General features: G+C 40.4%; 1 protein-coding gene across 1 annotated transcript in view; it reads left to right on the plus strand.

The window, feature by feature from the left end:
* Nucleotides 1-27,754, plus strand: part of CUX2 (cut like homeobox 2) — a 711,333-nt gene that overhangs the window by 100,259 nt on the left and 583,320 nt on the right. The gene's annotated exons all lie outside the window — the stretch shown is intronic.

Below are 27,754 nucleotides of genomic sequence, written 5' to 3' on the forward strand. Positions count from 1 at the left end.
TATAACTTGTAAGCATAGCATCCCTAGACTCATGGAGGGATACATATTGCATGTGGTCTCTGTTATCTTTAAAAGAAACAGTGCATAAAATATTTACAATTTGCATCTATGCCAGCAATTTTTACCTTCAAGGTTTGCTGAATCAGTAAATATTTTAAATTGAACTCACCAGTCCGCCTGCAGGATTCTATTTAGAAGCAGGAATCCAATCTTCACCCATCACGGCAAGCTTTGTCTTAGCGGCCTTCAAGAACCTCTGTGTTTTAGAGGGGCCATGACCTTGGACCTGTAGAACACCCTGCATGGAGCGCCTTTGGGGTTTGGTATTCCAAGGGTCCGGATCCTATGGTCTAGCACCCAAAAAGGACAGCATTACAGGCAAAACCTTGTATCTGCTTCCTGAGGTTTAGGTATCATCTTTTTAGTCCATTGACTGTTCAGGATGGATCTGATAGCTAACCCCTTAGATTCAGTGATCTTTTATCGGGATATGTAGCATATGTTCTTTCTTTTTTGCAGAGAAATGTGGAGAGACGCTCCACAGTGACCATCACCTTTAGACACTGGCGAAAAAACGGAGGCACTTCCTGTGTGGGAGTGGTTATATAGGGGGCATCAATCCTGATTGGTTACCAGTGTCCTTCACCTAAAGGTGGCTATATAACCCATATATCTTGCTGGATATCTATATTGATATGGATTCTAGGACAATATCCCCCCCGGACAATATCCCCCCCGGACAATATCCCCCCGGACAATATCCCCCCTGGACAATATCCCCCCGGACAATATCCCTCCTGGACAACATCCCCCCGGACAATATCCCCCCTGGACAACATCCCCCCGGACAATATCCTCCCTGGACAATATCCCCCTAGACAATATCCCGCCTCTAACCCTAACCCTATGTCCAGGGGAATGTTTTCCGGGGGGATATTGTCCCGAAGGATATTGCCCTGGGGATGTTGTCCCGGGGGGATGTTGTCCTGGGGGGATTATGTCCAGGGGGATGTTTTCCGGGCGGATATTGTCCCGGGGGATAATGTCCAGGGGGATATTGTCCGGGGGGATATTGTCCTGATACCATTGATATGGACTGGGTAGTGTGTTAGGAAGGAAAGAAAATTATCAATCTACTTTGGGCTGAATTCAAAGACAACCTGAAAATTAAAATGATGCAGCAAGCTAGTCCATTTTGCTGAAATTTAATTGCAGCAACTCAAAATGGTATTCAGTAGTTTGTATAGCTCCCACATGCTTGTTTGCATGCCTGACAACGACGGGGTATGCTCCTAATGAGACAACGTATGGTGTCCTGGGGTATTTTCTCCTAGATCTGGACCAGGTCATTACTGAGCTCCTGAACAGACTGATGCACAACCTGGCAGTGTCAGATGGACCGAAAAAACAATGTCCCAGAGGTGTTTTATTGGGTTTAGGTCTGACGAGCGTGGGGGCCATTCAATGGTATCAATTTATATATCCCCCAGGAACTGGCTGCATACTCTCTCCACCTGAGGCCGGGCATTGTTGTGCACCAGGAGGAACCCAGGGCCCACTGCACTAGCGTTCTGCCTGACAATGGGTCCAAAGATGTCATCCCGATACCTAATGGCAGTCAGGGTGCCATTGTCTAGCCTGCAGAGGTCTGTGCATCCCTCCATGGATATGCCTCCCCAGACCATCACTGACCCACCACAAAACCAGTCATGCTGAACGATGTTACAGGAAGCATAAGGTTCTCTGCGGCTTCTCCAGACCCTTTTGCGTCTGTCACATGTGCTCAGGGTGAACCTGCTGTGACCTGTGAAAAGCACAGGTTGCCTGTGGTGGACCTGCTAATTCTGGTGTTCAATGGAAAATGCCAGTCGAGCTCCACGGTGCCAGGCAATGAGCACAGGGCAAACTAGAGGATGTTGCGCCCTCAGGCCACTCTCATAAAGTCTGTTTCTGATTGTTTGGTTCAGACATTCACACCAATGGCCTGCTGGAGGTAATTTTGTGAGGCTCTGGCAGTGCTTATCTATTTCCTCCTTGCACAAAGGAGTAGATACCAATCCTGCTGATGGATTAAGGACCTTCTACGGCCCCGTCCAGTTTTCCTAGAGTAACTGCCTCTCTCCTGGAATCTCCTCCATCCTCTTGAGACTCTGCTGGGAGACAAAGCAAACCTTTTGGCAATATGCCATTCTGGAGGAGTTGGACTGCCTGTGCAACCTCTATAGGGTGCAGGTATTGCCTCATGCTACCAGTAGTGACACTGACGCTAGCCAAATGCAAAACTAGTGAAAAACAGTCCGAAAAGATGAGTAGGGAAAAAAATGTCAGTGGCCTGTTTTGGAGGTTGTGTCATTGTTGCCCATCTAGTGCATCTGTTGTTAATTTTATTGACACCAAAGCAGCTGAAACTGATTAACAACCCCCTCTGCTACTTAACTTACCAGATCATTATCCCAGGAGTTTATTTGACTTGATGCTATACTCTGAATAAAAAGTGTCCCTTTAATTTTTTTGAGCAGTGTATATATATATATATATATATATATATATATATATATATATATATATATACAGTATCTCACAAACGTGAGTACACCCCTCACATTTTTGTAAATATTTTATTATATCTTTTCATATGACAACACTGAAGAAATAACACTTTGTTACAATGTAAATTAGAGTGTGTACAGCTTGTATAACAGTGTAAATTTGCTGTCCCCTCAAAATAACTCAACACACAGCCATTAATGTCTAAACCGCTGGCAACTAAAGTGAGTACACCCCTAAGATAAAATGTCCATATTGGGCCCAAAGTATCAATATTTTGTGTGACCACCATTTTTTTCCAGCACTGCCTTAATCCTCTTGGGTGTGGAGTTCACCAGAGCTTCACAGGTTGCCACTGGAGTCCTCTCCCACTCCTCCATTACGACATCACGGAGCTGGTGGATGTTAGAGACCTTGCACTCCTCCACCTTCCATTTGAGGATGCCCCACAGATGCTCAATAGGGTTTAGGTCTGGAGACATGCTTGGCCAGTCCATCACCTTTACCCTCAGCTTCTTTAGCAAGGCAGTGGTCATCTTGGAGTCGTGTTTGGGGTAGTTTTGTTGAAATACTGCCGGCAGCCCAGTCGCTGAAGGGAGGGGATCATGCTCCGCTTCTGTATGTCACAGTACATGTTGGCATTCATTTGGTTCCCTCAATAAACTGTAGCTCTCCAGTGCTGGCAGCACTCATGCAGCCCCAGACCATGACACTCGCCCCTTCATACTTGACTGTAGGCAAGACACACTTGTCTTTGTATTCCTCACCTGGTTGCCGCCACACACGCTTGACACCATCTGAACCAAATACAGTAAAACCTTGGTTTGAGAGTAACTTGGTTTAAGAGCGCTTTGCAAGACAAGCAAAATTTTCAAATAAATTTTGACTTGATATACAAGCGATGTCTTGATATACAAGTAGCCTCAAGTCACAGCTAAGTATAAAAGAGAAGAGAGGCGCCTCTAAGTGTAGCCATATGGTTAAATTTAATGAAGGTACAATATTTAGCAACTCACATGGTTGATGATTGGAACAGGCACATCTAAGGATGCAGGCCTCTGGGCTAAAGCTGTCCACATAGACCATCCTCCGCACCGCCATCTACGTCATCCCTTCCATGCTGCCCCTCGCTTTCAGATCGCTTTACTGCAGGGTGGTCTTCCCGATCAGGATTACAGACTGGTAGCTGGCAGTGCAGAAGATAGTCTATGTGGACAGCTTTTCCCCCGGATCCCTGCATACTTAGATGTGCCTCCTTTATTCATCAACCATGTGAGTTGCTAAAATGTTATACCTTCATTAAATGGAACCATATTGCTCCACTTAGAGGCGCCTCTCTTCTCTTTCATACTCTGTAGCTCCTGCTGGATTTTGCTTCCAATCCCCTTGTGGAAGCGGCTATTTGTGGATGAACATTTTATGCAACCTATTGCAATGCTATAATCTTTTTATATGGACTATAAACTGAAGGACTTATGAATAAATGGTTGTGGAACGAATCATCTGAGTTTCCATTATTTCTTATGGGGAAATTCGCTTTGATATAAGAGTGCTTTGGATTACAAGCATGTTTCCGGAACGAATTATGCTCGCAATCCAAGGTTTTACTGTAAGTTTATCTTGGTTCTATCAGACCACAGGCATGGTTCCAGTAATCAATGTCCTTAGTCTGCTTGTCTTCAGCAAGCTGTTTGAGGTCTTCCTTGTGCATCATCTTTCTTGTGCATCATCCCTTCTGGAACGACAGCCATGCAGACCAATTTAATGCAGTGTGCGGCGTATGGTCTGAGCACTGACAGGCTGGCCCCCCACCCCTTCAACCTCTGCAGCAATGCTGGCAGCACTCATATGTCTATTTCCCAAATGCACTCAACCTCTTTGGTCGACCATGGCGAGGCCTGTTCTGAGTGGAAACTGTCCTGTTAAACCGCTGTATGGTCTTGGCCACCATGCTGCAGCTCAGTTTCAGGGTCTTGACAATCTTCTTATAGCCTAGGCCATCTTTATGTAGAGCAACAATTCTTTTTTCAGATCCTCAGAGATTTCTGTGCCCTGAGGTGCTATGTTGAACTTCCAGTTACCAGTATGAGTGAGTGAGAGTGATACCACCAAATTCAACACACCTGCTCCCAATTCAAACCTGAGACCTTATAACACTAACGAGTCACATGGCACCGGGGTGGGAAAATGGCTAATTGGGCCCAATTTTGACATTTTCACTTGGGGTGTACTCACTTTTTTTGCCATCGGTTTAGACATTAATGGCTGTGGGTTGAGTTATTTTGAGGGGGCAGCAAATTTACACTGTTATACAAGCTGTACACTCACTACTTTACATTGTAGCAAAGTTTAATTTCTTCAGTGTTGTCACATGAAAAGATATAATAAAATATTTACAAAAATGTAAGTGGTGTACTCACTTTTGTGAGATATTGTAAATTTATAAAATGTATGCAGTATATATATATATATATATATATATATACATACACAGTATATGCAGTACTTGCAATTCTTGTTCCCCTGCAGCCCCTATTTATCTGTAATTCCATCATATTTGTAGTTCAGTTGCCCAGCTCCGTAGCATGCATGATGTTATTTAAACCACATATGCAGAGCGGCATAGCAAAATAATCAATACCAAGCTTGTGTAATTAACATATATAGTCAATGTTTCAGAAAAACTTTATAGTGTTATCAGGGAGCCAAAATAATCAGTTTTTTTATTTCCTTTATTTTTGCTATTGTAGTAGCCATATTTCTACATAGAAATATCCACATTTTGTTGCTACTGTGCGGGAAATATAACCTTTTATCAGTTTTGACTGTTGTAAATTCAGAATCCCAGTTTACTGTATTCCAACACCCTAAGATGTGAGCCATTATTTCATCAATACTTCCCAAGGGAAGTGCATTCTTCTTTTTTTACAATCAAATGGTTAATTTAATATATTAGAAAGTTGCCCCTTTGTGCTACAGACCGACCAATCTTCTGAAAAGTGCTTTTATTGGCCAGAGATGGGGGGAAAAAGGAAAAGGCAGTTTTCTCCAGAGAGACAAATCCATTAGAATCATAATTGTTATTATACTTAGGACTGCTCTGTGTACTTGTCGAAGGAGCAGATCTGAAAGATCAATACAAAACATATCTAGAATGAAAGATGTTAACTGTAAATCTGTAACATTCGATTTCTGCCGAGGTGCTACACCATGTTTGTGCCTAATGCAGAAATGGCTCCACTTCTCCAGTAATCCCTATTGTCTGTAAAAGTGCATGAACAACACAAACCTCACCTGATTTTCCCCAGTGCAGGAATGCCCAAAAAGACCTTTGTTGTAATTTATAAAAAAAATGAATATGTCAGGCTTAGTTGACAAGCTATCGCACAAGCATTAGGATCCTTAATATTAAAAAAGTGACAGTTTCAGCTCAGAGCCAATTAGATTTAAAACTTGCATTCACATGGCTAAGAATAAAGATCCTTATACTTGTGTTAAAACTTTGTGAATTGAGCCTATTGCATAAACAAATTTGTGTTACAGCAGGTACATCTAGAAGGTTACTGTTATAGATTTATGAATCCTTGTGGTCATAAGTAAACAAATAAAATAATCAAACCATTATAAAGAGGTTGCAAAGGTTCTGCTAAAATGTTCAGGTCTGTGGCAGAGGGATATGGATTTATTTATACAGTCATGGTTACTGATCTTCACGTTGCTGGGAATTTAGAGGGGGTCTGGCAGCCTTCAGGCCAGCAGTCTAATGATAATCTGGTTACTAAAGACTGTTTTTTTCCTTGGTAACTCCTGTAGAATATTCAGGAAATGAGGGGGATTTTGCAACAGCAACACAGACAGAAATAAAATTTTTTTTTTTTTTTTTTTTTTTTCGTGGAGGAGGAGAGGGCTATCTAAGACTTTATTAGAGAGATTTACCTTTGCTTTCTCCTTTGCTCAAAACCTTTTACTAGAAACACATTGTGCACTTTCACAGTGAAGAGATCACTTTATACTCACATTTATATTCCACAGTGCTGTTTATTGCATACAGTGGTGATCGAAAGTTTGGGCACCCCAGGTAAAAATTTGTATTAATGTGCATAGAGAAGCCAAGGAAAGATGGAAAAATTTCCAAAAGGCATCAAATTACAGATTAGACATTCTTATAATATGTCAACAAAAGTTAGATTTTATTTCCATCATTTACACTTTCAAAATAACAGAAAACAAAAAATGGCCTCTGCAAAAGTTTGGGCACCCTGCAGAGTTAATATCTTGTGCTGCCCCCTTTGGCAAGTATCACAGCTTGTAAACGCTTTTTGTAGCCAGCCAAGAGTCTTTCAATTCTTGTTTGAGGTATCTTTGCCCATTCTTCCTTTCAAAAGTCTTCCAGTTCTTTGAGATCTCTGGGCTCTCTGTCACGCACTGCTCTTTTAAGGTCTATCCATAGATTTTCAATTATGTTGACGTCAGGAGATTGTGAAGGCCATGGCAAAACCTTCAGTTTATGCCTCTTGATGCAATCCCCCATGGATTTCGAGGTGTGTTTAGGATCATTATCCATTTGTAGAAGCCATCCTCTCTTTAACTTCAGCTTTTTCACAGATGGCTTTAAGTTACCATCCAAAATTTGCTGAAATTTTATTGAATCCATTTTTCCTTCTACTTGTGAGATGTTCCCTGTGCCACTAGCTGCAATACAAGCCCAAAGCATGATTGATCCACCCCCATGTTTAACATTTGGACAGAGGTTCTTTCCATTAAATTCTGGGCCCCTTCTTCTCCAAACGTACCTTTGCTCATTCCGGCCAAAAAGTTCAATTTTAAACTCATCGGTCCACAGAACTTGTTTCCAAAATGCATCAGGCTTGTCTATATGTTCATTTGCAAAGTTCAAACGCTGATTTTTGTGGTGAGGACGTAGAAGAGGTTTTCTTCTGATGACTCTTCCATGAAGACCATATTTGTACAAGTACCTCTTTATAGTGGAATAGTGTACCACAACTCAGTGTCTGCCAGATCTTTCTGGAGGGATCGTGAAGTCAAACGTGGGTTTTGAATTGTTTTTCTCACAATCCTGCGAGCTGTTCTGTCTGATATTTTTCTTGGTCTTCCAGATCTTGCTTTAAATTCCACTGTTCCCGATAACTGCCATTTCTTAATTACATTCCGAACAGAGGATATTGACATCTGAAAATGCTTTGCTATCTTCTTATAGCCTTCACCAGCTTTGTGAGCGACAACTATTTTCAGTTTCAGTTTTCTAGACAACTGCTTAGAAGATCCCATGGTGCTGATTGTTGGGGCAAAGTCAGATGAGTATGGGCATTTAAAACCTTTGAGATTGACATCACCTGGTCTTCCCAGATGATGATTGAGAACAATCCATGACACTGGCAGGTCTCAGCCTTGCAAAGGGGGCAGTGCATGCTATAAATTCTGCAGGGTGCCCAAACTTTTGTTTTCTGTAATTTTGAAAGTGTCAGTGATGGAAATAAAATCTAACTTTTGTTGACATATTATAAGAATGTCTAATCTGTAATTTGATGCCTTTTGGAGATTTTTCCATCTTTCCTTGGCTTCTTTATGCACATTAATACAAATTTTTACCTGGGGTGCCAAAACTTTCGATCACCACTGTAGCTGCCTGCTATTAGTCCGGAGCCTTTGAGTGGAAACGTGTTTTTGATTTTTCTTTTTTTAGCTGTATTCAAAACATACTAGAATATTATTGCAAAATTGTCATTCTAGTACAAAAGATACTATTCAGTTGGCTGGTCATGGTTTACTGAAGAATTATAGGGGGGAAATTATAAGTTCTGTCGGGCTGACTGTCAGTTCTTGTGGTGATTCATGTACCTGTCACTTACTGGACATTCCTTCCTCAATGCGCTCTCTCCCTCCCTGGCCAATGTATCCATCACGCTGGCAGACACATGGTTTAGGAGATTTGTAGTGTGGTGGGGGAACTGAGAGACTAGTTCCCAATCAGGTCCACCTTGTTGTTTATTGACAGCACACAGCAGTCAAATAGTAGCTTTCAGATTTGTCCCCAGCCATGCACTGTCAATCAAAAATAAGGAGGACCTGTTGGGGAAATAGTCTTTTAGTTTCATCCATCGAATGATTTAAGTCGTATTCCAAGTATGGGCATTGACATCACCACTATCCCCGGCCTCTTTGTTTACATTTTAGCTTTTGGATGAGGAATCTACCAGCAATTACCGCTCAATGTAAACTGCAAAAAGGCAGCTAAGAATACTTTAATGCAGATGAGACATAGTATGCCTGTTTAAATATTAATCTATTGAGTAAAGTCCCACTTTAAATATTTGTCACTGCTTTAGCGGCTGCCACAGCGTGGGTTCCCAGTGGCGGGAGGGCGTCCATAGACTCACGTGCCCCCTGCAGCGCGCCGATAGATCACTCTGTGATCGTCAAGTCCTTTGGACTAAGCTGATCACAGATCGTGGTAAAGGGCCAATCGCAGAGACCCTTTACCATGTGATCAGCTGTCAGCCAATGACAGCTTTTCACAAAAGTAAACAGAAGCCGGTTATCGGCTTTTTTTCTTCTCACGCTGATAGCAGTAACCGGCTTCTGTTACCGGGACATTAGTCCCAACATTGCCCACCAGTGCTACTAATCAGGTCCCATCAGTACCACCTACCAGTGCCTAAAGCTGAAAATTGGCCTAGGCAGGAAGTTAAAGGGAAAGTGCCCTGTTTTGAAGTGGGAATTTACTCTGATAGTGTTTTATAGCTTATATTTAATATTTAAGGCAAAACGAGTGGATAAAGTGATAGAGAGATTAGAACACCTGTCAGTTTTTTCTTTTTTTTTTTTTTTTTGCTGTCTGCGTCCCTGTCAGAGAGAGCCACCCTCTGTCTGTCCTGTTCATTTAAAATGAAAGTAACAGAAAATCCCAAATTTTATATTGTCCCCAGAAAAGGAATACTGTAGAGTGGTAATCTTAAAATAGGGACACTAGTTCTGGCAACACCCCAGGATTCCCTCACCTTAGAGGAATTTCCTCTCACTTCCTGTTTTGGCTGTGGAACAAGACGTGAAGGGAAATCTCCCCAATGGGAAACAGAAAAAAAAAAAAGCTGTCAGGAGTTATAACCCTTGTTTACTCTATCCATAATCACAAAAATTGTTTGCCTTTAGTTCTGCTTTAAACATTGGCACAGATGTTTTTAACCACTTGTCGACCGCCGCCCGACTATATACGGCGGCGGTCAGCCCCTCCCAGGCAAAGTGACGTACCGGTATGTCACTAGCCTGGGAGCAAATAGGGGGCGAGCGCGCGCCGCCGGAGGCGAGCGCGCGCCGCCGGAGGCGCGCTCCTGCCCCCGCTCGTACCCGAAGAAGCCGTCGCATGTGACCGGCAGACCCGATGTCCGTCGGTCACTCGCGATCGTCGGGTGGAGAGGGAGAAAGGCAGGCGGCTAATGTTAACAAAGCCGCCTGTAATTTTTCCCTGTGTAAAAGCACAGATCACTCGGTCCTGCTATGTAGGACCGTTGATCTGTGCTGTTACACACACAGCCACATCCAATCACAGTAAGAAACACGCCCCTAGGGACACACTTAACCCCTCCCTCTTCAATAAAGTTAACCCCTTCCCTCCCAGTGTCATTTTTACAGTAACAGTGCATATGTATAGCACTGATTACTGTAGTAATGTCACTTGTACTCCCAAAAATGTCAGTCAAGGGTCCCATCTGTCCGCCGCAATGTCGCAGTCCCGCAAAAAAAAATCGCAGATCGCCGCCATTACTCGTTAAAAAAAACCAATAAAAATGACAAAAATCTTTCCCTTAGTTTGTAAACGCAATAACTTTTGTGCAAACAAATCAAAATACGCTTTTTGCGATTTTTTTTACCAAACATATGTAGCAGAAAACAAATTGGCCTAAAGTTTTGATTTTTACATTTTTTTTGGGGGGGAATTTCATATAAAAAAATGTGAAAAATATTGTTATTTTTGCATAATTGTCGCTCTTTTTTTGTTTATAGCGCTTGATCAAAAAATCGCACAGGTGATCAAATACCACCAAAAGAAATCTCTGTTTGTTGGAAAAAAAGGACGTCAATTTCATTTGGGAACAGCGTCGCACGACCGCGCAATTTTCCGTTAAAGTCACGCAGTGCCGAATCGCAAAATAGGCCCTGGTCAGGAAGGGGGTAAAATCTTCCGGGGCTTAAGTGGTTAAGGAATTCTGAAGCTATATTTGGTATTTTAGTACTATTTTTCTGTTTGTGCCATGGTGACTGACAAACCTTTTTATCTATATTTCTAGTTTACTTCAAAGGCGTCAGTTTCCTTGGGCTATATACAGTATATATATATACTCTTATTTTGTAGCATATTTGTTTTTATGTATCCCTACACTCCTGTGATTGGCCTATCTTCATATATTTCTTTTCTAGGTTTTTATTTTTCTATGTGTCCCTGTTGTTGATTTTCTGTCTGGTAAAAACCATTGTCAGAAGTAAATTTTTCTTTTCTTTTACGAGCCTACTGATTCAGCAAAAACTTTGTGTAATACATATGTTTTTTTTTTTTTAAGTGACTGTAAATCTAGGATTTTTTTTTCCCCCTTAAAATAATAAACATGTTATACTTACCTGCTCTGTTCAATGTTTTTGCACAGAGCAACCCCAATTCTTCTGTTCTCAGGTCCTCCGCTGGCACTCCTGGCTCCTCCTCACTGTCAAGTGCCCCCGTAGTAAGCCGCTTGCTATGGGCACACGTGTGAGCTCGCTCCCGAGCCCCCTCTGTGTGTTCATAAGACACACAGAGTGCGCCTTGGCCCAGCCCTGTTCACTCCTTACTGGTTGTGATTGACAGCAGCTTTGGTGATATTGTCTTGAGCCTTTTTTTTGTTTTTTATGCAATCTATAGACAAAAATACATAACATACCAAAAAAAAGTTATACATTTTACTCAGTATGATTTTTAAAACAACAGTTTAAAAAATTACAATTCTGGTACAATGCATTGCAAAGTTTTTTGCAAATTAATAAAGGTAGTTTTAGGTATTTATATAATGCAACAAATAAAAAAAATGCAACAAATAAAAAATGTTTTATATTACTGGTAGAACAAAATTGACAAAAAGGGGAGGAATTAGCTAATAAGGGCAGATAAGGGTTAACTAAAGGTTAATAAGGGAATAAATACATTTTTTTAACTTGTAAAATTGCATTACCTGAGTTTGTGGCAGATCAAAGGTCATTTGTTTGATGTGCCTATGAATGAAACAGAATCATTTTGATGCAGCTATAATGTTGTTATATTGTATTTCTCAAGGCAACTTCCAATCACTGTTGGAAACACATTATTCAGAAGCTGCATGTTTTAGGTGGTCAACTGGTTATTTATTTTTTTTTTTTTTCACAGTTAGGGAATATATGCAGTATGTACATGAGGACAGTGATATTCCATAGCGGTCTGCAAGGAGGCATAGGGATTTACATGAATAAAAGGTTTAAAAACGGATTTCTCTTCACAGATTTATAGAAAATAAAAGATTCATATTCACTTGACTAAAAATAAATAGAAATATGTGTTTGCTTCTGAACAGAAAACATTAATACAGAGAATTTTTGCAAAACACTATAAAAACTGCCTATGCAGATAAAGGATGTCCGTAGATTTAAACAAACTATGCAGCTTTGACTAAAGTTGAATAATGCCCTTGCTATAGGTGTAGGCCATTTATGTAACTCCTGAAGCCTGACTGGAATACTCCCAGGAAATTGCTAGGACTTTGCTGAGAGAGACCTAGCTATTACTGCTCAGCTCCACCATCACAGAAGTGAGCTCTCAAATGCTGAGCTTAGAGCTACTGCATTGGGGAAGAGGAAGAGCATAAAAAAGAGGAAGAATCTAAATCAGGGAAAGAGCACACTATTGTGATGGTAAGGGTGAGCAGTAAGAGCTAGACCTCTCTTAGCAATGTCCTAAGTGTTCCAATCAGGCTTCATGAGCTATGTAAGTAAATGGCCTACACCTATAGGAAGAACAATTTTCCAGCTTTATTCACAGCTGTACAGTTTGATTTTATCTATAGATGCCCCTTATCTGCAAATGCAGTTTTTTGTCAAATCAAAAAAGTAAACCTTTGTGCTAGACCAATATATCCAACTATCAAGTGTAGCTGTCCCTTTTAAGTGTGAAGTGTCACACTTCTAAACAATGCATAAACAACAAGTGGCACTTCACACTTTAAAATCACAACCAAACTAATGTGCAAGTGTTATAAATCCAGGCTGTTTATGTTGGTGCCCACTAAAGGCCATTTTTAAATTTAAGTGAGAGTTTTTCTTTTGTGTTATTGGCTATTTATGAAAATAGATACTACACTATGGGACAATTTTTTTGCCATATGTGCATCTGATGTATGACATGGGGGAGAGATGGCTGCAGACTACATGATCCATTTGAGGTTTCTGAAAGACCAGACATCTGTGGAGCAGGAGAAGTTACAGTAATAACTCATAAGGCGCACAGTGACCTTCTTGTAAAAAAAAAAAAATGTCATCAAGCCCTACGTGGTTTCTCTCCATGTTAAACATTTTCTTTACACTTGAAAATTATTTTTGTAACTTTTTTATTGCGAACAATAAAACTTTCAATTTAAAAAATAACTTAAAAATATTATATCAATCTGGTGACCACATAAGCATGAGGTAGCCACTTTGCATGGTTGGTGTGGAAGAAAATTATATTTGGGCACTATAGCAAGACCTGTTGGTTCGGGGAACACATGCATGGTTGATTTAGTAAATAGACTCACGGCACATGGATTTTTTGATACTTAGTTTGAAGTACTCGCACATTCGTTTGGTTGTAATTTTAAATTGTGAAGCACCACTTTTTATTTATGCAGTTTTTAAAAAAAGGCGAACTGTGTTGTGTTTTCGTTTTTTAAATTTGACTTTTTTTTTTTTTTCTTATTAGAATGAGTAGGAGTAATATGTACCTTACTTGTTCACATGAGGGAAGTGGGATCTGGGTACCCCTTTACTGTTACAGTTGGCCTTCATATTCTGATTGTGGGTAAAGAGGCCTTTTTCCTAATCAACATAGGGACAAGGTGCCCAGTGAGCTCCCACAAGTTGAGGGCATGTGATCTGGTATGGTTTGGGAATAGGGGGAGGGGCTCTTATGCTCATCTTCTTCCCCCTTGCTGGCCTGCCAAGCTGCATTCTTAGATAAGAGCCTGCTATGGATTTTGGGGGAGATTCTAAGTCAATTTCTTTAATAAACTTTTTGGCATGGCGTCCTCCTTAAAATCCATACCAGACCTAAAGCCTGGTGTAGATTTTGGGGAGGGGGGGAGCACACACATTTTTTTCCACTAGCAGCTTTCCAGTTTCCACTGGCAGCTTTGTTTACATTCTGCTGTGAGCTGGGAATCCCTTGCTGACAGCAGAGATGAGTCATGGTTCTTAGGACACTGGCAGGCGGGTGTAAAAATGGATGTAAAAACTGATGTAAACTGAACAGATCTGAACTGAAAACTGATGTTAAAATAGATGTAGGCTGAATCCGTTCTTTGAAAAACTGTGACTGAATAGATCACACCAGTCTGATAAGGAGCCCACCTGTATTTTAATGTACTGCTACTATACCTGCTTGAAATCATTTTTTTTTTTATATTATATTCTTTTGTAGCACCCAATAGACTACTAGTGTTAAATCTAGGTTTTAGCCTCCCTGTAGCCAGGGAGAGCAACAATTGCTTAATAGTGTCTGTTCTGAATACTGCTGGCGCAGGCTCAGTTACTTTCCTCTGCATCCCACTGAATTATGGGATATAGTGGGTGGAAGAACCTAGACCGTTGTCTGCATATTGATGCCTCTTTAGCCATTCCCTGGTTAGGTGAGTGAGTTACCAGCGGGTGGTTAAGAGGGGTATAAATAGGCCAGGACCCATAACAGAGCTCTCTTGCTCCTGGGGGAGTAAGACCCACCCTCAGGGCTGTGGCATCCATGAGAGACTACCTGCAGCTGCAAGAATCCTTTTTTGGGGTCTCAGCTTCTGCTTTGGCTGGGGACCTCTGGCCTAGCCTCCTGAATATTTGCAGAGAGCTCATCTAAGGATCCAGGACACAGGCAAATCAAGTAGAGAAACTGACTAATACTGCAGGCGGCAGCACAGTTTTAAGGATACAGTGGGGTTTATTTACTAAAGCTGCAGAGTCCAAAATCAGGCTCACTTCTGTAGAGAAACCAATCAGCTTCCAGGTTTTGTTGCCAAAGATTAATTGAACAAGCTAAGGTTAGAAGCCGATTGGCCTCTGTGTATTTGAGATTTTGCACTCTCCAGCTTTAGAAAACCAGCCTCTTGGACTTGGGAGACTTTCTTTAGCTTTATTTGGGAGAGCTTTTTTTTTAGTACATCCAGGACTATACTCCTGTTGAGGAATCCCTGTTTACTACCTCAATTTTAACCACTTCCTGCCCGCCCTATAGGCAAATGACGGCGGGAAGGTGGTTGCATTATCCTGACTGGACGTCATATGACGGCGACAGGATAATGCGCTCTGCGCGCCCCAGAGCGGCGATCAGTGATGCAGCGTTTCATTCTGACACACGGCATCTCCGATCTCCGTAAAGAGCCTACTGACGTAGGCTCTTTACCATGTGACCAGCTGTGTCAAATCACAGCTGGTCACATAGTACACAGAAAGAGCCGTTGATCGGCTTTCCTTAGTTCGTGTCTGACAGGCACGAGTAGAAGAGAGCCGATCTGTGGCTCTCCTGACAGGGGGAATCTGCACTAGTAATCAGAGCATTGATTACCAGTGCAGACCCTTTGGGGGGTGCCACTAGAACCACCAGGGATGCCCACCCATGACCCCAGGGATGCCCACCATGGCCACCAGGGATGACAATCAGGGCTCAGGGAGCCCGCCAGTGCCCTCCCCATCAGTGCTGCCCATCAGTGCCCTCCCCATCAGTGCTGCCCACCAGTGCCCATCATTGCCATCTATCAGCGCCACCCACCAGTGCCCATTATTGCCCACCAGTGCCACCTATCAGTTCCCATTAGTGCCCATCAGTGCCGCCTATCAGTGCCCATCAGTGCTGCCTATAAGTGCCGCATATTAGTGCCACCCCATCAGTGCCTGTCAGTGCGGCCTCATCAGTGCAGGAAAAAAGTTCCTATTTACAAAATTGTATAACGTAAACAAAAAACTTTTTTTTTTCTTTTTTTTTTTCAAACTTTTCGGTCTTTTTTTTATTTGTTTAGCAAAAAAGAAAAAATCTTGCGCTGATCAAATACCACCAAAAGAAATCTCTATTTGTGGGAAAAAAATTGCATAAATTTGGTTTAGGTACAGTGTTGCATGACCGCGCAATTGTCATTCAAAATGCAACAGCGCTAAAAGCTGAAAATTGGCCTGGGCAGGAAGGGGGTGTAACTGCCCTGTATTGAAGTGGTTAAAGAGGTATCCTCAACCCTGAAGGAGTAGATCAGTTTTAGTGTCCTCTACTACCATTTGTTGAGGTTTATTGGAGTATCCCAAGGATCAGCCTCATCCTATCCCAGTTCTCTTTAACAAAATAAAAATACAAAAAGACATGTACAGCCTGTTTATTTTTTTTATACTTTTTATTGCACTTTTTATAATGCGAAACGGGTAAATCTATGTTAAAGGTGTAAAAAAATATTAACGAACAAAGCAAACAAAAATAAAAAAAATAATTATTAACATTTATTGGACAATCATTTAGTAGAATGCAAAAATTTGCTTTTAAGGTGCTAAAGGCAAATTACAACTTTATAGTAAACTCAAATACATTTTATTATACAAATTTTAAAAGTTAAAATCAAATAATTTTGTATTTAAAACCAAGAGTGACAATTTCATATGGTCGTCATATATGTACAGTGGTTTCCCCTCTACATTTTTCACCAGGAATATGGTTTCTTCAGTAGAAGCCCTGTACACAGTATCACCTGAATGTGGACACAGTTTTGTGGGAGATGAAAACACCTATTGGACTGCTCTGTGGAGCATTAATGTGTCATAGAAGGAACACCCATGATTGGAACCATATCAAAAAGCGCTAATAAAAGAGGTCGATGTTCTTTTAAATCCCATAATTTGCGCAAACCACCGTTAGCAAGAATAATAATGTTCAGGGAACCAAGTGCTTGATAGATGACAGTTGCCTTAGTGGAATCATAGTAAACAAACCACAGGACAAAAAAGATTTCAATCCAATACTTAACTAGGTTCATAGATTAACTAGGTTTTTCCAAATGGCCACTTAGGGCTCAGTCAGATTTTACTGCAAAAAATGATGTTTGGGATTAGGGGTGTCTACACTCAGGTGATACTGTGTACAGGGCTTCATGAGTCTCCTGTAGAAGCCATATTCCTGGCAGAAACCAATGTACATACACTGCTCAAAAAATAATAAATTAACACTTTTAAATCAGAGTATAACATCAAGTCAATTAAACTCCTGGGATATTGATCTGGACACTTAAGTAGCAGAGGGGGTTGTTAATCAGTTTCAGCTGCTTAATGAAATTAACAACAGTACACTAGATGGGCAACAATGAGATGACCCCCAAAACAGGAATGGTTTTACAGGTGGAGGCCAATAACATTTTTTCCCGTCTTTTCTGACTATTTTTCACTAGTTTTGCATTTGGCTAGGGTCAGTGTCACTACTAGTAGCATGAGGCGATACCTGGACCGTATAGAGGTTGCACAGGCAGTCCAACTCCTCCAGGATGGCACATCAATATGTGCCATTGCCAGAAGGTTTGCTGTGTTTCCCAGCACAGTCTCAAGAGCATGGAGGAGATTCCATGAGACAGGCAGTTCCTTTTGGAGAGCTGGACAAGGCCGTAGAAGGTCCAAACCCATCAGCAGGACCGGTATCTGCTCCTTTGTGCAAGGAGGAAAAGGATGAGCACTGCCAGAGCCCTACAAAATTACCTCCAGCAGGCCACTGGTGTGAATGTCTCTCACTAAACAATCAGAAACAGACTTCATGAAGGCCTGATGTTCTCAAGTGGGCCCTGTGCTCACTGCCCGGCACAGTGGAGCTCGATTGGCATTTTCCATTGAACACCAGAATTTGCATGTCCGCCACTGGTGCCCTGTGCTTTTCACCCTGAGCAAATATGACAGACGTGAAATCTGCAGAGGATGTTATACTGTCTGTAACATCGTTTAGCATGACCGGTTTGGTGGTGGGTCAGTGATGGTCTGGGAAGGCATATCCATGGAGGGACGCACAGACCTCTGCAGGCTAGACTATGGACTCTAAATGCCATTAGGTATCAGGATGAAATCCTTGGACCCATTGTGAGACCCTACACTGGTGCAGTAAGTAGGTCCTGGGTACCTCCTGGTGCGCGTAAATGCCTGGCCTCATGTGACGATAGTTTGCAGCTTGTTCCTGGAGGATGACAGAATTTATACCATTGAATAGCCCCCACACTTGCCTGACCTAAATCCATTAGAACACCTCTGGGACATTATGTTTTGATCCATCTGATGCCACCAGGCTGCACCTTAGTCTGTTCAGAAGCGCATTGATTCCCTGGTCCAGATCTGGGAGGAAATTCCCCAGGACACCATTCGTCATCTCATTAGGAGCCTGCCCTGACATTGTCAGGCATGCATACAAGCACATGGGGCAATACAAATCCTGAGTACCATTTTAAGTTGCTGCAGTAAAATTTCAGCAAAATGGTCTACCCATCTGCATGATTTTTTCACTTTGATTTTCGGGGTGTCTTTGAATTCAGCCCTCTGTACGTTGATCATTTTTTATTTCCATCAAATGTTTTGGCATCCTTTCCTTCCTAACACATTACCCAGTCCATATCAGTATAGATATCCAGCATGATATTTTTTACCCATTGAGATCTGATGTGTTTTCAAGCTCTTCCTTTCATTTTTTTGAGCAGTGTATATGACGACCGTATAAAAATTTTCACTCTTGGTTTTATATACAAAATTATTTGATTTTACATTTTGAAACTTGTATAATAAAATTTATTTGATTTTAAAACAAAGTTGGAATTTGTCTTCAGCACCTTAAAAATCAATTTTTGCATCCTGCTAAATTATTTTAATTATTAACAGTTTATAAAATAGAAGTGAAAAAAAAAAAAAAAATAAACAGGAAAATAATTGTTAAATGGAGGAGAATAGGGGGTTAATTAAGTCTTGTTGAGAGTAAATTAAGGGTTAATAAGGGGGTTAAACAGAGCAACATTTCATAAAAAACACACAATATCATAGTGTTTCAGCAGCTAAGCAATGTTGTTGATCAACATCGCCTGGCTGCTTTTTTCTTTTGCTGGACTTACCCCACTGACAACGGCCCCGCTCCTTAACAACTAATAATTGCCAGTTTTTTTTATTTACATTTTAGCTGTCAGTAAGGGAATTCCGCTGACAGCTGAAAGAACCGAGCCTAAAAGTATAGGTTTCAGATATCAGTGCATTTGCACAAGTACCAATACTTGTGTAAATGCTTAGTATCGGCACCTATACTGATACCAGTATTGATGCAACCCTAAGGGTCCTTTCACATGGGCTTTCCAAACGGCGGAATCCGTTTTGCTCAGCGGGGGGATCGATCTGCCGATCCCAGCTGAGCAGGCGGTGGATAGGTCCGTCTCCGCTTACTGTGCAGAGACAGATGTGTCAGAGCCCCGCTCTCCTCTATGGGAGATCTGATAAAAACGAACCGCCTGTCCGTTTTCTTCCGATCCATCCAGACGAATGAAAAATTGGGTTACTATCCGTCTGGGTTTCACAGACAGGATCAGATCGGATAACAGCACGTCACACCATTGACATCCGCCGCTCCATAGAGGTGTATAAAGCATCCGATCAGGTCCGCCTGAAAAACTGACAGGCGGACCTGACCGGAAAACCCGTGTAAAAGGGGCCTGATTGGATGAGTTGGAAATCTATCATTAGCCAAGCAGACTGTAAACAGGATAAATTGAGGGTGATTTACCAAGAGACTGACGAAAGTTCACTTCAAAGTACATTTTCACCTTTTTTCTTTAGTGAATGAGGTAAAACAAAGTGAAAAATAACTTTGCAAAGATCACACAATTGTGAGGTAAATAGAAAAAAACACCAAAAAAACAGGATTTTACTTGCACATTATTGGATGATTGAAGGCAGCAAAACTTCACCTTATTCACTAAGCTACAGTATCTCACAAAAACGAGTACACCCCTCACATTTTTGTAAATATTTTATTATATCTTTTCATGTGACAGCACTGAAAAAATTACACTTTGCTACAATGTAAAGTAGTGAGTGTACAGATTGTATAACTGTAAATTTGCTGTCCCCTCAAAATAACACAACATGCTCTATTGAGCATTTGTGGGGCATCCTCAAACGGAATCTGGAGGAGCGCAAGGTCTCTAACATCCACCAGCTCTTTGATGTCATCATGGAGGAGTGGAAGAAGACTCCAGTGACAACCTGTGAAGCTCTGGTGAACTCCATGAACAAGAGGGTTAAGGCAGTGCTGGAAAATAATGGTGGCCACACAAAATATTGACACTTTGGGCCCAATATGGACATTTTCACTTAGGGGTGTACTCACTTTTGTTGTCAGCCGTTTAGACATTAATGGCTGTGTGTTGAGTTTTTTTGAGGGGACAGTAAATTTACAATGTTATACAAGCTGTACACTCACTACTTTACATTGTAATAAAGTGTAATTAGTTCAGTGTTGTCACATGAAAAGATATAATAAAATATTTACAAAAATTTGAGGGGTGTACTCACTTTTTGTGAGATAATGTAAGTACATTATAACTTCATGTTACATTCTAAATATGCGTGTAGAATTAAACCTGGTCTAACATTTGTACCTAGCCTTTTAGATTTACATTTACCTCTAAAAATTAAGAAATAGTGAAATGCTAAAAATGATGTAATTACTGTATGTGAGCAGTAATAAACTGTGACACACAATAGTGTGTGTTGAATTAACAGTGCTAGTTGTTTAAACAAAAAGTAGTATTCAGTTTTTTGTGTAAATACTTTTCAAATTATTTTAGCAAAAAACACTAATTACCAACTTCACAATTAGTTGAAAACAGAATGTTTTTCTTTGTGAAGTCTGTAATTGCTGTTACCCCATAAAACTACAAGGTTTGTTTGGGCCTGGAATTAAAAAAAAAAAAAAAACATTTAGAATTTGTTGTATAAACAATATATATTTGCATTTGACATTAAAAAAGTAGCATTTGACAATCTCGCTGAGATACAAATATCAGAACAATTTTTCCTGATAAGCAGTTTGTAACTCTTCTCAGCATTTCTTGTGATTTACACACTTCTGTCACATGGCATTCCCATGTTGATAATACCACTAGTCATTATTGAAGGTCCTTGTTTTAACTGGCTGCTCGTTGGAAAATACCTGAGCTGAAACCCCCTTGTTTGCATAGACTTGTTAGTTTGGCATCACTGTGCAATACCATAGAGCCTGACTGGCTCACAGCACATAAAGTAATTTTTAAACTAGGATTGAGGGGGGAGGGTGAATTAGATTATAATGGGGCAGACAGGTCAGACAGGGGTCAGCCCCTATAGGTGGGTGGAATGGGGAAAGATGGGGTTAGAGTTATGGCAGAGGATAAGAAGGTTCCCATGTTACAAACAACCATTGGAAATGGTGCTATTTGTACCAAAATTAAAAACATGCAAAATGGGACAATGATTTAAAGTGTTTGTTCACCAATGCCAGAAGTCTGCCAAGCAAAATAGGTGAGTTGGAAACTCTGGTGCACGAGGAGAACTATGACTTAATTGGTATTGCTGAATCTTGGCTTCATTCTTCACATGACTGAGCTATTATTATTCCTGGCTATGCTCTTTTTCGGAAAGACAGGGTAAAACGGAGGGGTGGTGGTGTTTGTCTCTAAGTGAGAAGTGATCTCAAAGTGAGTGTGAAAGATGACCTAGTTGATGGAGAGTGTGCTGAATCTGAAGCATTATGGGTTGAAATGTAAGTGGGTGTGCGTAAAACAAAGATTATCATTGGAGTTTGTTATAAACCTCTCAGTATTAATGAGGATGTGGAGACTCAGCTCCTTGCACAGATAGAAAAGGCTGCAAGGGCAGGGACAGTGTTAATAATGGGGATTTTAACTACCAAGACATTGACTGGAGTAATGGCACTGCTGGAACAGTTAAAGGGCAAAAATGTATAAACCAATTACAAGACAATTTTATGGTGCAGTTTATTGAGGCCCCCACTAAAAATGATGTTCTGTTGGACCTGGTAATCTCAAACCATGCAGAGCTTATTAACAATGTTCATATAAAAGAACATCTGAGTAGCAGTGACCATAACATGATTTCATTTAATGTTAGCTGTAAGCAAAAAACGCATACAGGAAATACAAAAACACTTTAAGAGAGCAAATTTTCCAAGGATTAGGGCTGCTCTCCAGGATTTAGACAGGGACGCAATATTGGCATCGATGAGCACAGAACAGAAATGGGAATTTTTCAAAAAGACTTTATGCAAACTCACTGCAAAGTATATTCCCATGGGTAGTACGTTTAAAAGGCTAAAAATAAAACCTATGTGGCTCACGGCAAAAGTTAAAAAAGCTATAGATAAAAAGAAAAAAGCTTTTAAAAAATATAAAAATTAGGGAAAACTATCATTGTTTAACTGTTACAAAGAATATAACAGAATATGTAAAAAGGAAATCAGGGACGCAAAAATTCAAAATGAACGACAGATTGCAAAAGATAGTAGGACAAACCCCAAAAAATTCTTCAAATATATTAACAGTAAAAATGTTAGGTCTGAGCATGTAGGCCGTTTACAAAATATTCAGGAGTGGGTGACTGGACACAAAGAAAAGGAAAATGTATTAAATACTTTCTTCAGCTCTGTATATACAAAGAAGCATGGGGGAGCTCGTGACCATAATGAGGACGGTATTGACACAGCCCCAAATGATCCACAATGGCTCAAAAGTGATATGGTCCAGAAATATTTAGACAGAATAAGGGTGGATAAAGCGCCTGGACCAGATGGCATCCACCCACGCATCCTTAAAGAATTGAGCGCTGTAATTTCAAAGCCTTTGTTTCTAATTTTTAGAGACTCGTTAAGGACTGGAATAGTACCACTGGATTGGCGTAGGGCCAATGTGGTGCCTATATTTAAAAAGGGATCAAAGTCTTTTCCAAGTAACTAAAGACCTGTTAGTTTAACTTCTATAGTCGGGAAGATATTGGAGAGTTTAATAAAAGACCACATAGATGATTTCTTGCTAGAAAAAAATATTTTAAGCAACAGACAGCATGGATTCATGAAAGACAGAAGTTATCAAACATACCTGATTTCTTTTTATGAGGAGGTAAGTAAAACCTTGGACAGAGGGGTGGCTGTGGACGTTGTATACTTGGATTTTGCAAAAGCATTTGACACAGTTCCCCACACACGGCTAATGTGTAAGGTAAAGTCTACTGGCTTGGAAAGATTGGTTTGTAATTGGATAGAAAATTGGCTTAAATATAGAATTCAGAGAGTAGTGGTTAATGATTCTTACTCTGAATGGTCTAAAGTTATCAGTGGTGTACCCCAAGGTTCAGTGTTGGGACCCTTACTTTTTAATATATTTATACATGATATAGCGTCTGGGATTAAAAGTAGCATTTCAGTCTTTGCAGATGACACCAAGCTTTGCAGTGGAATAACTTCTTTACAGGATATCTCCAACTTACAATCTGACCTCAAATCACTGTTTCATTGGTCGACTATGTGGCAAATGAGGTTTAATGTTGATAAATGTAAAGTTATGCACTTGGGGGCTAAGAATATGCATGCATCATACATACTAGGTAGAGTAGAACTGGGGGAATCCATAGCGGAGAAGGATCTGGGTGTTCTGGTAGATCATAAGCTTAATAATAGCATGCAATGCCAAGCTGCGGTTTCCAAAGCAAGCAAAGTCCTTTCTTGTATTAACAGAGGCATGGACTCCAGAGAGAGAGATGTCGTTTTGCCCCTGTACAACTCATTAGTAAGACCTCATCTGGAATATGCAGTTCAGTTTTGGGCACCAGTTCTTAAAAAGGATATCGGGGAACTGGAGAAAGTTCAGAGAAGGGCAACCAAACTAATAAGAGGCATGGAGGAGCTCAGCTATGAGAAAAGATTAGAGGAACTGAAATTATTCTCTCTTGAGAAGAGGAGATTAACCTTCCTAGCGGTATTCCCGAGCGTGGCTCGGGGTTACATTTCAGAGCCAGAAGCGGTAAACCCCGAGCCACACTCGGGGTACTGCCAGAAGCATCGCTGGATCCTGTAAAAGAGGTTTCTTACCTTGTCACCGGGATCCAGCGATGTGTCTGGCGGCGGTTCTTCCTCCCGATCGTCTCCATGCCCCGGCTTCCGTCTCCTGCGACGTGACGTTCGCAGGGGGGTGGAACCGGCGGCAAATTCAAATATAAAAACACACCAAACACACTGATACCATTCAAAATAAAATAAAAATCACATTAGTTTGCCCCCCAGTGCCCTTTCCTGCAGTTTTACTGTACTTTTTATGTATATATATATATATATATATATATATATATATATATGTAAATATACATATATATATATATATGTATATATATATATATATATATATATATATATATATATATATATACATATATATATATGTAATTCTTGTGAATGAGCAGCCCAAACCAACTGTATACATTATATATATATATATATATATAGATATACATATCTATATATATATATATATATATATATATATATATATATATATATACATAATATACATATATATATATATATATATAATAAATGTATACAGTTGGTTTGGGCTGCTCATTCACAAGAATTACATGCAAAGTAATGGTACCGCTTTCAGCACCTAAAATCCAAAAGAATCATACCGCCAGGGAGATTAAGGGGGGATGTGATCAACATGTATAAATACATAAGGGGTCCATATAGTGAACTTGGTGTTGAGTTGTTCACTTTAAGGTCAACACAGAGGACAAGGGGGCACTCTTTACGTCTAAACAGATTTAGTCTCCAAATACGGAAAGGTTTCTTCACCATAAGAGCTTTGAAAATGTGGAATAGGCTCCCTCCAGAGGTGGTTCTGGCTAGCTCACTAGATTGCTTTATAAAAGGCCTGGATTCTTTCCTAGGTGTACATAATATAAATGGGTACTAACATTTTTATTAGGTAAAGTTGATCCAGGGAATATTCGACTGCCTCTTGGGGGATCAGGAAGGAATTTTTTTCCCGTGCTGTAGCAAACTGGATCATGCTGTGCTGGGGTTTATTTTCGCCTTCCTCTGGATCAACAGCGGGTATAGGATTGTGTATATGGGATTGTATGGTTGGGTTTTCAATACTGTTTTTTTTTTTTTGGTGGAACCGGATGGACTTGTGTCTTTTTTCAACCTGACTAACTATGTAACTACAGTGCCTTGCGATAGTATTTGGCCCCCTTGAACTTTTCGACCTTTTGCCACATTTCAGGCTTCAAACATAAAGATATAAAACTGTAATTTTTGTGAAGAATCAACAAGTGGGACACAATCATGAAGTGGAACGAATTTTATTGGATATTTCAATCTTTGTTAACAAATAAAAAACTGAAAAATTGGGCGTGCAAAATTATTCAGCCCCTTTATTTTCAGTGCAGCAAACTCTCTCCAGAAGTTCAGTGAGGATCTCTGAATCATCCAATGTTGACCTAAATGACTAATGATGATAAATAGAATCCACCTGTGTGTAATCAAGTCTCCGTATAAATGCACCTGCACTGTGATAGTCTCAGAGGTCCGTTTAAAGGACAGAGAGCATAATGAAGAACAGGGAACACACCAGGCAGGTCCGAGATACTGTTGTGGAGAAGTTTAAAGCCGGATTTGGATACAAAAAGATTTCCCAAGCTTTAAACATCCCAAGGAGCACTGTGCAAGCGATAATATTGAAATGGAAGGAGTATCAGACCACTGCAAATCTACGAAGACCTGGCCATCCCTCTAAACTTTCAGCTCATACAAGGAGAAGACTGATCAGAGATGCAGCCAAGAGGCCCAAGATCACTCTGGATGAACTGCAGAGATCTACAGCTGAGGTGGGAGACTCTGTCCATAGGACAACAATCAGTAGTATGCTGCACAAATCTGGCCTTTATGGAAGAGTGGCAAGAAGAAAGCCATTTCTTAAAGATATCCATAAAAAGTGTTGTTTAAAGTTTGCCACAAGCCACCTGGGGAGACACACCAAACATGTGGAAGAAGGTGCATGAAACCAAAATCTAACTTTTTGGCAACAATGCAAAACGTTATTTTTGGCGTAAAAGCAACACAGCTCATCACCCTGAACACACCATCCACACTGTCAAACATGGTGATGGCAGCATCATGGTTTGAGCCTGCTTTTCATCAGCAGGGACAGGAAAGATGGTTAAAATTGATGGGAAGATGGATGGAGCCAAATACAGGACCATTCTGGAAGAAAACCTTATGGAGTCTGCAAAAGACCTGAGACTGGGACGGATATTTGTCTTCCAACAAGACACTGATCCAAAACATAAAGCAAAATCTACAATGGAATGGTTCACAAATAAACATATCCAGGTGTTAGAATGGCCAAATCAAAGTCCAGACCTGAATCCAATCGAGAATCTGTGGAAAGAACTGAAAACTGCTGTTCACAAATGCTCTCCATCCAACCTCACTGAGCTCGAGCTGTTTTGCAAGGAAGAATGGGCAAAAATTTCAGTCTCTCGATGTGCAAAACTGATAGAGACATACCCCAATCGACTTACAGCTGTAATCGCAGCAAAAGGTGGCGCTACAAAGTATTAACTTAAGGGGGCTGAATAATTTTGTACGCCCAATTGTTCACTTTTTTATTTGTTAAAAAGTTTGAAATATCCAATAAATTTCGTTCCACTTCATGATTGTGTCCCACTTGTTGATTCTTTACAAAAAATTACAGTTTTATATCTTTATGTTTGAAGCCTGAAATGTGGCAAAAGGTCGAAAAGTTCAAGGGGGCCGAATACTTTCGCCAAGCACAAAATTTACAATCTGATTGTACTATTTACAATGCGTACAGTATGTTAAACATTCTTATAAAAAAATCCAAATGTAACGAAATTGGGATAAAACTTTGTCCCTTATTTACTAAATTTCAGAAAAAGTACATTTTCATGTTGCACAGTACATTTTAACCATACTGAAAGAGATGGAAGAAAAATTATTTTTTTTTTCCCTGTTTGTGACTGGGTGTTCTTTGCAAAGTGAAGCTTTAACTCATTTATTAAGCTCTGGAGAAATTGCATTTGCAGATGGCACAGTCTCTTTGCCTTTAGTAAATCATCCCTTTTGTGTACATTGTTAAGGTATCTGCTGCTGGCAAGGTTATTAGCTGGTCTCCCATTGCAAGGAAAGCGTGTTAATTGGCTATGTATGTAGACTGTGTTAAGTTTGTCAAGAAATGTGCAGGTAACGCCATTAAAGTGGATACCCAGTGAAGTGAACAGCCTCAAATGATACACAGAGATAAAACAAATCTCCCTACATAAGTTTTATTTGTATATCTGGCTGTCTTAAGCTTTCTAAACTGTTTAGAAAGTGAACATCATGTTAGATTTTTTTTCTTCCTGTTCTTCCTGTTCCAGCAATGGGTGTGGAGTATTGACACTGTGTGACAGCTGATTGGAGGAAAGGCACCCCCTCCCTTTATAGGCAGAGGAAGGAAGAAACATGCAGAGCTGTGCTGTGAATAGACCAGCTCCTTGCTAATCTATCTCTATGCACCAACCCGACCCAAATTTCCAGCTGCTTTTATCTCCTGTGTCGGAGAACTTGTCAGAAGTTATCATGCTGATAACAGATGAACAGAGCAACAGAAAGACACGGGGCTTAGGGCTTTGGAGCAAGATAAGTAAACACTACAGATATATATGCCCAGGTCAAATTCCATGAATGGGGTTTACATCCACTTTAAGGGTTTTGGTGTAAATTAATTTATTATATACTAATAACTAAATTTAATCTGAACAAATAAAAAAGGAAACCCCAAAAAGAATAAGATACAAATATCTATTCATTTGAAAGATGTAAGAACCTGACACTAATTGCAAAATATATTTCAGG

This window comes from Pelophylax lessonae (assembly GCF_965119305.1).
Source record: "Pelophylax lessonae genome assembly, chromosome: 1".
Taxonomy (NCBI): domain Eukaryota; kingdom Metazoa; phylum Chordata; class Amphibia; order Anura; family Ranidae; genus Pelophylax; species Pelophylax lessonae.